Source organism: Scyliorhinus torazame, chromosome 5 (genome assembly GCF_047496885.1).
Source record: "Scyliorhinus torazame isolate Kashiwa2021f chromosome 5, sScyTor2.1, whole genome shotgun sequence".
Taxonomy (NCBI): Eukaryota; Metazoa; Chordata; class Chondrichthyes; order Carcharhiniformes; family Scyliorhinidae; genus Scyliorhinus; species Scyliorhinus torazame.
The window spans coordinates 304,409,954-304,423,040 of record NC_092711.1 but is presented as its reverse complement, the minus strand read 5'-3'; the positions used below and the strand labels follow the sequence as shown (position 1 = coordinate 304,423,040).

The 13,087-nt window shown below is 46.3% G+C and overlaps 1 protein-coding gene across 1 annotated transcript in view; it reads right to left on the bottom strand.

The window, feature by feature from the left end:
• Positions 1-12,347, bottom strand: part of mtm1 (myotubularin 1) — a 149,489-nt gene extending 137,142 nt beyond the window's left edge. Inside the window, exon 1 of the mRNA XM_072505866.1 lies at positions 12,242-12,347. The gene's annotated coding sequence lies outside the window, so the exon portion shown is untranslated. The remainder of the gene's footprint in view (positions 1-12,241) is intronic.
• Positions 12,348-13,087: the final 740 nt, after the last annotated feature.

The window sequence follows — 13,087 nt, the reverse complement described above, 5'->3', positions numbered from 1 at the left end:
GTTCCACATCATCTCTAAAGATATTAAAGAAGAGATGCTAAAACAGCTCCTTGGGGGATGGCACTAATAACATTCTCCCATGCAGCTGACAATCCTTAACCCATCACCTTTTGATTCTGTCAATCAATTACAAATCAATTTAAGAATAATTTTACTGATTCACACTTATTTCCAGCACTCACTTTTGCAGGGCCTGTGTCAAAGATTTTATTGAAATCCAATTGCACTACATCGATTTCCTTACCTATCTCATTCCCTAAAAAGAAAACCCATAAAGTCGGTCTCTCCCTTCAGGAATTTATACTGGTTATTGTTTATGCTTTTGTTTAAATCCAGAAACTCCCTGACTCTACCTTTAATCAGGGTTTCCATAATTTGATCCACAATGGACATCAGACTCACTGGCCTATACTTTCCTGGGTCACATTTGCTTACTTTTTAAAATAAATAGGAGTAACATCTGACCGTCTCCAGATCTCAGGCACCTCTGTAGTATTTAGGGCAGCACGGTGGTGCAGTGGGTTAGCCCTGCTGCCTCACGGCACCGAGGTCCCAGGTTTGATCCCGGCTCTGGGTCACTGTCCGTGTGGAGTTTGCACATTCTCCCTGGGTTTCGCCCCAACAACCCAAAAGATGTGCAGGCTAGGTGGATTGGCCACACTAAATTGTCCCTTAATTGGAAAAAATGAATTGGGTACTCTAAATTTAAAAAAAAAACCTCTGTAGTATTCAGTGATTATTGGAGGATCTATGCTAATAATAATCTTTATTATTGTCACAAGTAGGTTTATATCAACACTGCAATGAAGTTACTGTGAAAATCCCCTAGTTGCCACACTGAGGAAGAATTCAGAATGTCCAATTCACCCAACAAGCGCGTCTTTCGGGACTTGTGGGAGGAAACCGGAGCACCCGGAGAAAACCCACACAGACACGGGGAGAACCTGCAGGCTCCGCAGACAGTGACCCAAGCTGGGGATCGAACCTGGTACTGAGCTAACCACTGTGCTACCGTGCCGCCCATCTGGCAACTGCCTTTCTTGTTGCCTTTAGAATCCTGCTGCATCTATTCCAGCCTGTGATTTATTCATCTTAGATTTGAACGGATGTTGAGCAACAGGAGTGCATAACTATTCATTTTTGCCTTTTCATAAAGGAAAGCACAATGCAAAACAAACAATTGGGAATACGCAGCAGGTCCATCAACATCTGTGGAGAGAAAAGACAGTTTATGAGACTACAGGAGTGCAGCCCTTCATTAAACATTCTGATGAAGGGTACAAACCTAAAGTATCGTAACCTGTTTCACTTTCGATGCCAATTGACTTGCTGCGTATTTCCAACAATTTGATTTTATTCCAGCTCTCCAGCAAGTATGGTATTTCTTTTTAATCAAAATATTTCCTTTCCATGATTCTTTTCCAATACGCAAGTTGGCCTTCACTCCCAGCAAACCGGTAAAAATTGAAAACACAAAAGCATCTGAATGTCATTTTTCTTTTGGCGAATCACACAAAATCTCAATTAAAAATATAAAGTGCTTTGGCTGGTTATAAAAAGGAGAACCTGAGTAACACAGAGAGGCTAGATCCCAACTTCTACCCCCAGCCAGTACTGAGTTCATTGACCTTGGCAATGAGAGCAGTGCTATAATTGGTTTCTGTGCCCCTGAATCAGAATATTAGAAAAAGTGACCATAAATTAAGGTTTCGGATCACTCGGATTTCTGATTTCCTAACACATGCTACTCTGTGGCAATAGAAGCATGTACATGTGGACAGCATGTAGGTGAAGACAAGAGTTAAATAAGATGCAAAGAACCCTCACCGCCAACCAACAGACCAACGGCCTGGATGAGGTAAGTACTGCTTAACAACTTCCTTACCTTGCAGGTCAGCTGTTAGTTCGGGAGAGAGAGAGAGCCGGGACTTTGGAAACAGCGCGGGAGATTGAAAAAGCGCGGGAGCTGCGAGGCAGAGGGGACAGTTTAAAAGGTCGCGGCCTGGGTGAGGTCAGTACTGCTTAACAACTTCCTTACCTTGCAGGTCAGCTGTTAGTTCGGGAGAGAGAGAGAGAGAGCCGGGACTTTGGAAACAGCGCGGGAGATTGAAAAAGCGCGGGAGCTGCGAGGCAGAGGGGACAGTTTAAAAGGTCGCGGCCTGGGTGAGGTCAGTACTGCTTAACAACTTCCTTACCTTGCAGGTCAGCTGTTAGTTCAGGAGAGAGAGAGAGAGAGAGAGCCGGGACTTTGGAAACAGCGCGGGAGATTGAAAAAGCGCAGGAGCTGCGAGGCAGAGGGGACGGTTTAAAAGGTCGCGGCCTTGGTGAGGTAAGTACTGCTTAACAACTTCCTTACCTTGCAGGTCAGCTGTTAGTTCGGGAGAGAGAGCCGGGACTTTGGAAACAGCGCGGGAGATTGAAAAAGCGCGGGAGCTGCGAGGCAGAGGGGACAATTTAAAAGGTCGCGGCCTGGGTGAGGTAAGTACTGCTTAACAACTTCCTTACCTTGCAGGTCAGCTGTTAGTTTCGGGAGCAGGCCTATTGGCTGACTGTAAATCAGGAAGGATACAAAAGGTGTGGCTGAAGTGCCTATAGAAACAGAGTACTGGAGGCAAACAGAGTGTATCTGAGTTTGGGTAAGGCCGAGTTTGGGTAAGAGGTGAGTGAGGGCTGGGTTTTTTGGTGTTTGGGGTTGAGTTTCCCCCCCCAAAAAACCCAATTAATTAAGTAAATTAATTAACTAGTTAAGGGAATTTGGTGCTCATCTTAAGGGGGTGCAGAGAAGCAGACCTGTGAGGGAGTCTCGGGAGCAATTACATCACAGCCAGCAGGTAAGTGATTGGCTTGTGACTGGTAAGTGATTTCTCTCTCTTTGACTTTCTCTTAGCTGTGTAGTGTAGTTCAAATTTAACTTCAGGTTTAAATCATGGCAGAAGAGCTCAGACCCGTGTCATGCTCCTCTTGTGAGATGTGGCAAGTCAGGGACCCCTTCTGGTGTCCCTGACTCCTTCATCTGCAAGAAGTGTGTCCAACTGCAGCTCCTGTTAGACCGCTTGACGGCTCTGGAGCTGCGGATGGACTCACTTTGGAGCATCCGAGATGCTGAGGAAGTTGTGGATAGCGCATTCAGTGAGTTGGTGACACCGCAGATTAAAATTACTGAGGCAGATAGGGAATGGGTGACCAACAGACAGAGGAAGAGTAGGAAGGCAGTGCAGGGATCCCCTGCGGTCATCTCCCTCCAAAACAGATTTACCGTTTTGGAAACTGTTGGGGGAGATGGCTCACCAGGGGAAGGTGGCAGCAGCCAGGTTCATGGCACCGTGGCTGGCTCTGCTGCACAGAAGGGCGGGAAAAAGAGTGGCAGAGCTATAGTGATAGGGGATTCAATTGTAAGGGGAATAGACAGGCGTTTCTGTGGACGCAAACGAGAATCCAGGTTGGTATGTTGCCTCCCTGGTGCAAGGGTCAAGGATGTCTCGGAGCGGCTGCAGGGCATTCTGGAGGGGGAGGGTGAACAGCCAGCTGTCGTGGTGCATATGGGCACCAACGATATAGGTAAAAAACGGGATGAGGTCCTACAAGCTGAATTTAGGGAGTTAGGAGTTAAACTAAAAAGTAGGACCTCAAAGGTAGTAATCTCAGGATTGCTACCAGTGCCACGTGATAGTCAGAGTAGGAATGACAGGATAGCTAGGATGAATACGTGGCTTGAGAGATGGTGCAAGAGGGAGGGTTTCAAATTCCTGGGACATTGGGACCGGTTCTGGGGGAGGTGGGACCTGTACAAATCGGACGGTCTGCATCTGGGTGGGACCGGAACCAATGTTCTCGGGGGTGTGTTTGCTAGTGCAGTTGGGGAGGATTTAAACTAATGTGGCAGGGGGATGGGAACCGATGTAGGAAGTCAGTGGGGACAGAAACAAAAGGCAGGAAGGGAGAGTGTGTAAAGCATGACCAGAGAAAGCAGGGCAGAGAGCAAGGAAAGTCTACATTAAACTGCATTTATTTCAATGCAAGGGGCCTGACGGGCAAAGCGGATGAACTCAGGGCATGGATGGGCACATGGGACTGGGATATTATAGCTATGACTGAAACATGGCTAAGGGAGGGGCAGGACTGGCAGCTCAATGTTCCGGGGTACAGATGCTATAGAAAAGATAGAACAGGAGGTAAGAGAGGAGGGGGAGTGGCGTTTTTGATTAGGGAGAACATCACGGCAGTACTTAGAGGGGATATATCCGAGGGTTCGCCCACTGAGTCTATATGGGTGGAACTGAAAAATAAGAAGGGAGAGATCACCTTGGTAGGACTGTACTACAGGTCCCCAAATAGTCAGCGGAAAATTGAGGAGCAAATGTGTAAGGAGATTACAGATAGCTGCAAGAATAATAGGGTGGTAATAGTAGGGGACTTTAACTTTCCCAACATTGACTGGGACAGCCATCGCATTAGGGGCTTGGATGGAGGGAAATTTGTTGAGTGTATTCAGGAGGAATTTCTCATTCAGTATGTGGATGGACCGACTAGAGAGGGGGCAAAACTTGACCTCGTCTTGGCAAATAAGGAAGGGCAAGTGACAGAAGTGTTAGTGAGGGATCACTTTGGGACAAGTGACCATAACTCCATTAGTTTTAAGATAGCTATGGAGAATGATAGGTCTGGCCCAAGAGTTAAAATTCTTAATTGGGGCAAGGCCAATTTTGATGGTATCAGACAGGAACTTTCAGAGGTAGATTGGGGGAGACTGTTGGCAGGCAAAGGGACGGCTGGTAAATGGGAGGCTTTTAAAAATGTGTTAACCAGGGTGCAGGGTATGCACATTCCCTTTAGAGTGAAGGGCAAGGCTGGTAGAAGTAGAGAACCCTGGATGACTCGAGATATTGAGATTCTGGTCAAAAAGAAGAAGGAGGCATATGACGTACATAAACAACTGGGATCAAGTGGATCCCTTGAAGAGTATAGAGATTGTCGAAATAGAGTTAAGAGGGAAATCAGGAGGGCAAAAAGGGGACATGAAATTGCTTTGGCAAATAATGCAAAGGAGAATCCAAAGAGCTTCTACAGATACATAAAGGGAAAAAGAGTAACTAGGGACAGAGTAGGGCCTCTTAAGGATCAACAAGGACATCTATATGCAGAGCCACAAGAGTTGGGTGAGATCCTGAATGAATATTTCTCATCGGTATTCACAGTGGAGAAAGACATGGATGTTAGGAAACTAAGGGAAATAAATAGTGATGTCTTGAGAAGTGTGCATATTACAGAGGAGGAGGTGCTGGAAGTCTTAAAGCGCATCAAGGTAGATAAATCTCCGGGACCTGATGAAATGTATCCCAGGATGTTGTGGGAGGCTAGGGAGGAAATTGCGGGTCCCCTAACAGAGATATTTGAATCATCGGCAGCCACACGTGAGGTGCCTGAAGATTGGAGAGTGGCGAATGTTGTGCCCTTGTTTAAGAAGGGCAGCAGGGAAAAGCCTGGGAACTACAGACCGGTGAGCCTAACGTCTGTAGTAGGTAAGTTGCTGGAAGGTATTCTGAGAGACAGGATCTACAAGCATTTAGAGAGGCAAGGACTGATTCGGGGCAGTCAGCATGGCTTTGTGCGTGGAAAATCATGTCTCACAAATTTGATTGAGTTTTTTGAGGGGGTGACCAAGAAGGTAGATGAGGGCAGTGCAGTAGACGTTGTCTACATGGACTTTAGCAAAGCCTTTGACAAGGTACCACATGGTAGGTTGTTGCAGAAGGTTAAAGCTCACGGGATCCAGGGTGAGGTTGCCAATTGGATTCAAAATTGGCTGGACGACAGAAGGCAGAGGGTGGTTGTAGAGGGTTGTTTTTCAAACTGGAGGCCTGTGACCAGTGGTGTGCCTCAGGGATCGGTGCTGGGTCCACTGTTACTTGTGATTTATATTAATGATTTGGATGAGAATTTAGGAGGCATGGTTAGTAAGTTTGCAGATGACACCAAGATTGGTGGCACAGTGGATAGTGAAGAAGGTTATCTAGGATTGCAACGGGATCTTGATCAATTAGGCCAGTGGGCCGACGAATGGCAGATGGAGTTTAATTTAGATAAATGTGAGGTGATGCATTTTGGCAGATCGAATCAGGCCAGGACCTACTCAGTTAATGGTATGGCGTTGGGGAGAGTTATAGAACAAAGAGATCAAGGAGTACAGGTTCATAGCTCCTTGAAGGTGGAGTCGCAGGTGGACAGGGTGGTGAAGAAGGCTTGGTTTCATTGGTCAGAACATTGAATACAGGAGTTGGGACGTCTTGTTGAAGTTGTACAAGACATTGGTACGGCCACACTTGGAATACTGTGTGCAGTTCTGGTCACCCTATTATAGAAAGGATATTATTAAACTAGAAAGAGTGCAGAAAAGATTTACTAGGATGTTGCCGGGACTTGATGGTTTGAGTTATAAGGAGAGGCTGGATAGACTGGGACTTTTTTCCCTGGAGCGTAGGAGGCTTAGGGGTGATCTTATAGAGGTCTATAAAATAATGAGGGGCATAGATAAGGTAGATAGTCAACATCTTTTCCCAAAGGTAGGGGAATCTAAAACTAGAGGGCATAGGTTTAAGGGGAGAGATTCAGAAGGGCCCAGAGGGGCAATTTCTTCACTCAGAGGGTAGTGAGTGTCTAGAATGGGCTGCCAGAGGTAGTAGTAGAGGTGGGTACAATTGTGTCTTTTAAAAAGCATTTAGATAGTTACATGGGTAAGATGGGTATAGAGGGTTATGGGCCAAGTGCGGGCAACTGGGACTAGCTTACTGGTAAAAACTGGGCGGCATGGACTGGTTGGGCCGAAGGGCCTGTTTCCATGCTGTAAACTTCTATGATTCTATGATTCTAACATGGTTTACAAGTCATAGAATGAAAAGACAGGTTTTCATTTTTCAGGTGTGTTATCTTATTCAGCACAAAAAAGGCTTGAACATGTTTCTTGGATCTCGATTTTGCTTTTGCTATTAACTGGAAACAAAATCTCCCCTACTTGAAGAGAAATCAGTCTAAATTAATGCAAGAGAAACAAGGGAAATGTAAAAAGGACTGGATAGTATATCTTGCAGTGTCACGCATCTGTCTCAGAGACATCAAGAGTTTGCATTATTTTGATAAAGGTGGCGTTCTCAGTACCACCATTACCACAATAGCAATAGGGGCTGGTTTAGCACAGTGGGCTAAACAGCTGATTTGTAATGCAGAACAAGGCCAGCAGTGCAGGTTCAATTCCCATACCGGCCTCCCCGAACTGGCGCCGGAATGTGGCGACTAGGGGCGTTTCACAGTAACTTCATTGAAGCCTACTTGTGACAATAAGCGATTATTATTATAGCACTGCTAGTGTCTCCCTCAAGAGGTGGGCATCACTAATGCATCTCTAGCTCGACTCTGTCTGGCCACCTTTGTTCCATAACCCTCAACAGCCCCCCCCCCCCCCCCCCCCCCCCGGCTAACAAAAATACATCAATCTCAGTTTGCAGGTTCTCAGCCTCAACAGCTTTTGTAAGGTGTGTCAGATTTCCTCAATCTTCTCTCGGGAGAAGTGGAGGCAGAGGGCAAGGTTAAAGTATTGAATGAGTATTCTGCACCTGACTTCATCAAGGAAGAAGTTGCTGCCAAAGTCATAGCAGAAGAGGTAGTTGAAACACAATGAACTAAACATTGATAAAGTGGATGTATTAAAAAGGCTGGCTGTGCTCAACTGATAAACAAATTGTAAATAAAACAATCACACAAATTTGCATTAATAAAAGGAAAACATACATTGCAAAATACTTTGCAAGCAACAAAGTGCCTAGGAGCGTGTACTCTTGTTGGGCAGCCACTGTTGTATTGCAGAAAACAGGTCAAATTGTACATGGCAAGTTCCACATTGGTTTAACATCTCATCCAAAAGACAGCACCTCCAAACGCCGCCATATTCCCTCACTACCGCACTGGAATCTTAGCCTAGATTTTATGCTCGTGTCTCTGCAGTGGGGCCCAAACTCAACCATTTGATCCAGACGCAAGACTATTGCCAACTGAGCGACGGCTAATACCTTACGAAAATGTACAATTACATGCACCACTGTAAGCTTTCAGCTCATGATATTTTAAATTCTTAGCAATTCTATCTGCAGTAAAGTAGGAGATTGCAGGCACGTGCAGCAAGTGGGAGGGTTGAAGGCCTCACTCAGTTCTATTTTTTGGAAATATGCTCACATATCTTAAACCCGGATTTAAACTATTGCATTAGTTTATGCTACTCCTATGATCAGTATTCACTACACTGAAAACACAACCAACCCAAAAAAACATTTGGAAACAAAGTATTTAACAGTGACCTCAGCAAAGTGATAATTGGCCTGTACCGAAGAGAATACGAAGAGATTTTATCATTATGTCCTTATCTTATTTGGGAGCAGAAGAAATATTTTTGCAGAAAGACAAAGCAAGAAAAATGAAATTTGTGCAAGACCCTATTTTAATCCGAACAAATCCTTCAAAATCAACCTCAACAAATTTTTGAATGTTCCAACATCCATTATATCACTCCAAGACAATGCTTTTCATAGAATCATTGAATTTACATAGCAGGAAGCCATTGGCGCATCGTGTCTGCACCTGCCCTTGGAAAGAACACCCTACTTAAGCCCAAACCTCCACCCTAAGCCCGTAACCCCACCTAACCTTTTGGACACTCAGGGGAAATTTAGTATGGTTTTGTTAGGAGTTTTCTATAGGCCCCCAAACAGTAACAGGTGTGGAGGAAAAGATTGCAATGCAGATTTTAGATAGGTGCAGTAGTCACAGGGTAGTTGTCATGGGTGACTTTAACTTTCCAAATATTGATTGGAACCACTATAATTTGAATAGTTTGGATGGGGCTGTTTTTATCCAGTGTGTGCAGGAGGGTTTCCTCACACAATATGTGGATAGACCGACAAGAGGCGGGGCCTCATTGGATTTGGTACTGGGTAATGAACCGGGCCAAGCTTGTTCAAGGAGCAAATACTGCGTGTCCTTGATATGTATATCTCTGTCAGGCAGGGAGAAAATGGTCGAGCAAGGGAACCATGGTTTACAAAAGAGGTAGAATGTCTTGTCAAGAGGAAGAAGGGGGCTTATGTAAGGATGAGAAAACAAGGTTCAGTTAGGGCACTTGAGGAATACAAGATAGCTAGGAAGAAGCTCAAGAAAGGGCTTAGGAGAGCTAGGAAGGGGCATGAGAGGTCCTTGGCAGGTAGGATCAAGGAAAACCCCAAGGCTTTTTACATTTATGTGAGGAATAAAAGAATGACCAAGGTGAAGTTAGGGCCGGTCAAGGACAGTAGTGGGAATGTGTGCATGGAGTTTGAAGATATAGGAGAGGCCCTAAATGAATACTTTTCTTCAGTGTTCACAAAGGAGAGGGGCCATGTTGTTGAGGAGGATAGTGCGATACAGGCTGGTAGGCTGGAGGAGGTAGATATTCGGAAGGAAGATGTGTTAGAAATTTTGAGAAGCCTGAGGATAGATAAGTCCCCTGGGCCTGATGGGATATATCCTAGGATTCTTTGGGAAGCGAAGGATGAGATTGCAGAGCCTTTGGCTTTGATCTTTATGTCCTCACTGTCTACAGGAATAGTGCCAGAAGACTGGAGAGGCGCGAATGTTGCCCCCTTGTTCAAGGGAATAGGTATAACCCTAGGAATTATAGGCCGGTTAGTCTCACTTCGGTCATAGGTAAATTAGTGGAAAGGGTCCTGAGGGATAGGATTTATGATCATTTGGAAAGATACAGCTTAATCCAGGATAGTCAGCACGGATGTGTGAGGGGTAAGTCGTGCCTCACAAGTTTGATTGTATTCTTTGAGGAGGTAACTAAGTACATAGATGAAGGTAGAGCAGTTGATGTCGTATACATGGATTTTAGTAAGGCGTTTGATAAGGTGCCCCATGATCGGCTCATGCAGAAAGTAAGGAGGCATGGTATAGAGGGAAATTTGGCCGATTGGATCAGTAACTGGCTAGTACATAGAAGACAGAGGGTGGTGGTAGATGGTAAATGTTCATCCTGGAGCCCAGTCACCAGCGGTGTACCACAGGGATCAGTGCTGGGTCCTCTACTATTTGTGATTTTTATCAATGACTTGGATGATTGTGTTGAACGTTGGGTTAGTAAATTTGCTGATGACACCAAGATTGGTGGAGTAGTGGATAATGTGGAGAGCAGTTGTAGGCTGCAAAGAGACATTGATAGGATGCAGAGCTAGGCTGAAAAGTGGCAGATGGAGTTTAACCCTGATAAGTGTGAGGTGATTCATTTTGGTAGGACAAATTGAATGCGGATTACAGGGTTAACGGCAGGGTTCTGAAGAATGTGGAGGAGCAGAGAGATCTCGGAGTTCACGTCCATAGATCTCTGAAAGTTGCCACCCAAGTGGATAGAGCCGTGAAGGAAGCCTATAGTGCGTTAGCATTTATTAACAGGAGGATTGAGTTTAAGAGCCGTGAGGTTATGCTGCAACTGTACAAGACCTTGGTTATACATTTGGAGTATTGTGTGCAGTTCTGGTCACCTCATTATAGGAAGGATGTGGAAGCATTGGAAAGGGTGCAAAGGAGATTTACCAGGATTCTGCCTGGATTGGAGGGTAGGTCTTATGAGGAGAGGTTGAGGGAGCTAGGGCTTTTCACATTGGAGCAAAGGATGAAAGGTGAAGTAATTGAGGTGTATAAGGTGATGAGAGGGATAGAGTGGATGTTCAGCGACTTTTTCTTCAGGTGGATGTGGCTGTTACAAGTGGGTATAACTATAAAGTTCATGGTGGAAGATATAGGAGGGATGTCAGAGGTAGGTTCTTTACTCAGAGAGCGGTTGGGGCATGGAACGCACTCCCAGCTATGGTAGTGGAGTCGGACACTTTAGAAACGTTCAAGCGGTTATTGGATAGGCAAATGGAGTGTACTAGAATGATTGGGAGTAGGTTGATTTGATCTTAGTTTCAGACTAGTTCGGCACAGCATCGCGGGCCGAAGGGCCTGTACTGTGCTGTACAGTTCTATGTTCTAATTCACCAAACCTGCATATCTTTGGACTGTGGGACGAAACCCACGCAGACACAGAGAGAACATGCAGACTCCGCACAGACAGTGACCCAAGCTGGGTGAAGGAGCTCCTCAACTAGCTTGGTTGGGAAAAGAAGAGCTTTGTGTGGCAAGCAGCCACAGAGTAAGGAGGCCACAAGGTTGATCCACTGTGTAGATTCAGCAGATCTCATCCAGGGAGTGGCTAGAATGCAACAACTGACCTCAGTTCCCGGGGCTGAGGGAAAGAATTAGCCAAATGTCCTGCCCTTGATCATTATGACATGTGCACATTTATTGGATAATGTAACTGATCTGTGATTCCTCCTATGGAATAGCCTACCTCTGGCTCAGACAAAGAACTCGTGAAGTAATAAAGGTCTACCAGCATCGATTCCACCATTCCTCAGTACAGGAGCGTGCGTATTCATTGCTAAATCAGTAAAACCTGCATACACTGCTTTATTTTAAAAAAGTAACAGTAGCCCATAGCCCTTAAACACTACCCTGGAAACAAAAAAACAAAGCAGCCAAAACGTGTTGGATCCCACAGATTGGAATATGTGGGGTGCTCGTGTTTCCCCATCAGCCCTTGGATGAAACCTTTTCGGTTTCAGCTGTGCTGAATGTCAGTTATTTTATGACATGCACACAAGCACCTAAACATCCAGGGTGCTTCTTACAACTAGAACTAAAGTGCCACAATGCTGTGACAGCTATGTTTAAAACAATGTCCTACTTAAGCTTCAATACCCCTGAGCTGACAGCGAGAATGGAGGGCCCAAAACATAGCACAAGCGCAAATGTATATAAATGAATGCCGGGCATTTAACCCTCTCTGACATTTACTAGAACCCAGAAGGTGGGTGGATGGCCACCACTGAGAACGGAGGTCTGGAGAGTAGACATGGGGAATTCCTCGCCCAGATTCTCTGATGATTTAATGGCTGGACTTGGAACTGCTAACTTTGACACCTGCCCAGGGTAGGGGTGGGATGGGTGCGGTGGGGGGGGGTGTAGGGGGAGAGTGCACACGGGCCCAGCCCTCACTACAACCCTTCACCCCAGCTCAAACCACCCACAGCATTCACCCGAAACAAGACGGCGCCCAGTCAGTCAGTCAGGCGGCCACGGAGTGAAGCGTGACGATAAAAATGGTGAGGAGCCTTACCTGCTCTGGCCACCCGGGAGCCTGACCAGCCCAGAACCGCCGGACTCCTCCACCGCCGCCTCCTCCTCTGCCCGCCGCCGCCGACCGCATCACCTGACCGCTCCGCACGCGCAGGTCGCGTCATCGGGCCGCCTCCCCGCCCTCACTGCGCACGCGCGCCGGCCGCGCCGCCCTCTGGGAGCTGTAGTCTCCCGGTCTCCCGGGCAGGATGGCCTGTGCTGGCTGGGAGCCAGGGTGACCAACCTCCCCTACTGGATGTATTTCTCTAATGGCAGAAACTGTCTTAAAGGAAAGGAGGCCAATATTGTGCACACACGGCAACCATGCGAAAGACACTGCATTTTGAAATTCCATGCACTTATCACATCGCTAATTTTTCTAGTTCTCCGAAACTGAAAAGCTCTGGCAAACTGAGGGGAGGTGGTGGGGATGGGTGGAGGGTGTGGGGATGGGTGGAGGTCAGGGTAGTGGGAAAAGGTCACAGGGATGGGTGGAGGTCAGGTGATGGGCAAAAGTCATAGGGATTGGTGGAGGTCACAGTGATGGACAGAGGTGATAGGGATGAGAAGAGATGACCGGGATAGGTAAAAGTCACGGGGTGTGCGCAGGTGACATGGTTGGGCACATATGGCGGGCATGGGTGCAGATGGCAGGGATGAGCAGAGGCGGCAGAACGTTTTCAGAAAGACTTGCATTGATATAGTAGTCTTCACGATTACAGGACCTCCCAAAGCACTTTATAGCCAATGAAGTAGGATTTTTTGAAATGCTGTCTGTTGTAATGAAATAACCAATTTGCACTCAGCAAAGTCACACAAACAACAATGTGATAATGAGCTGATGTTT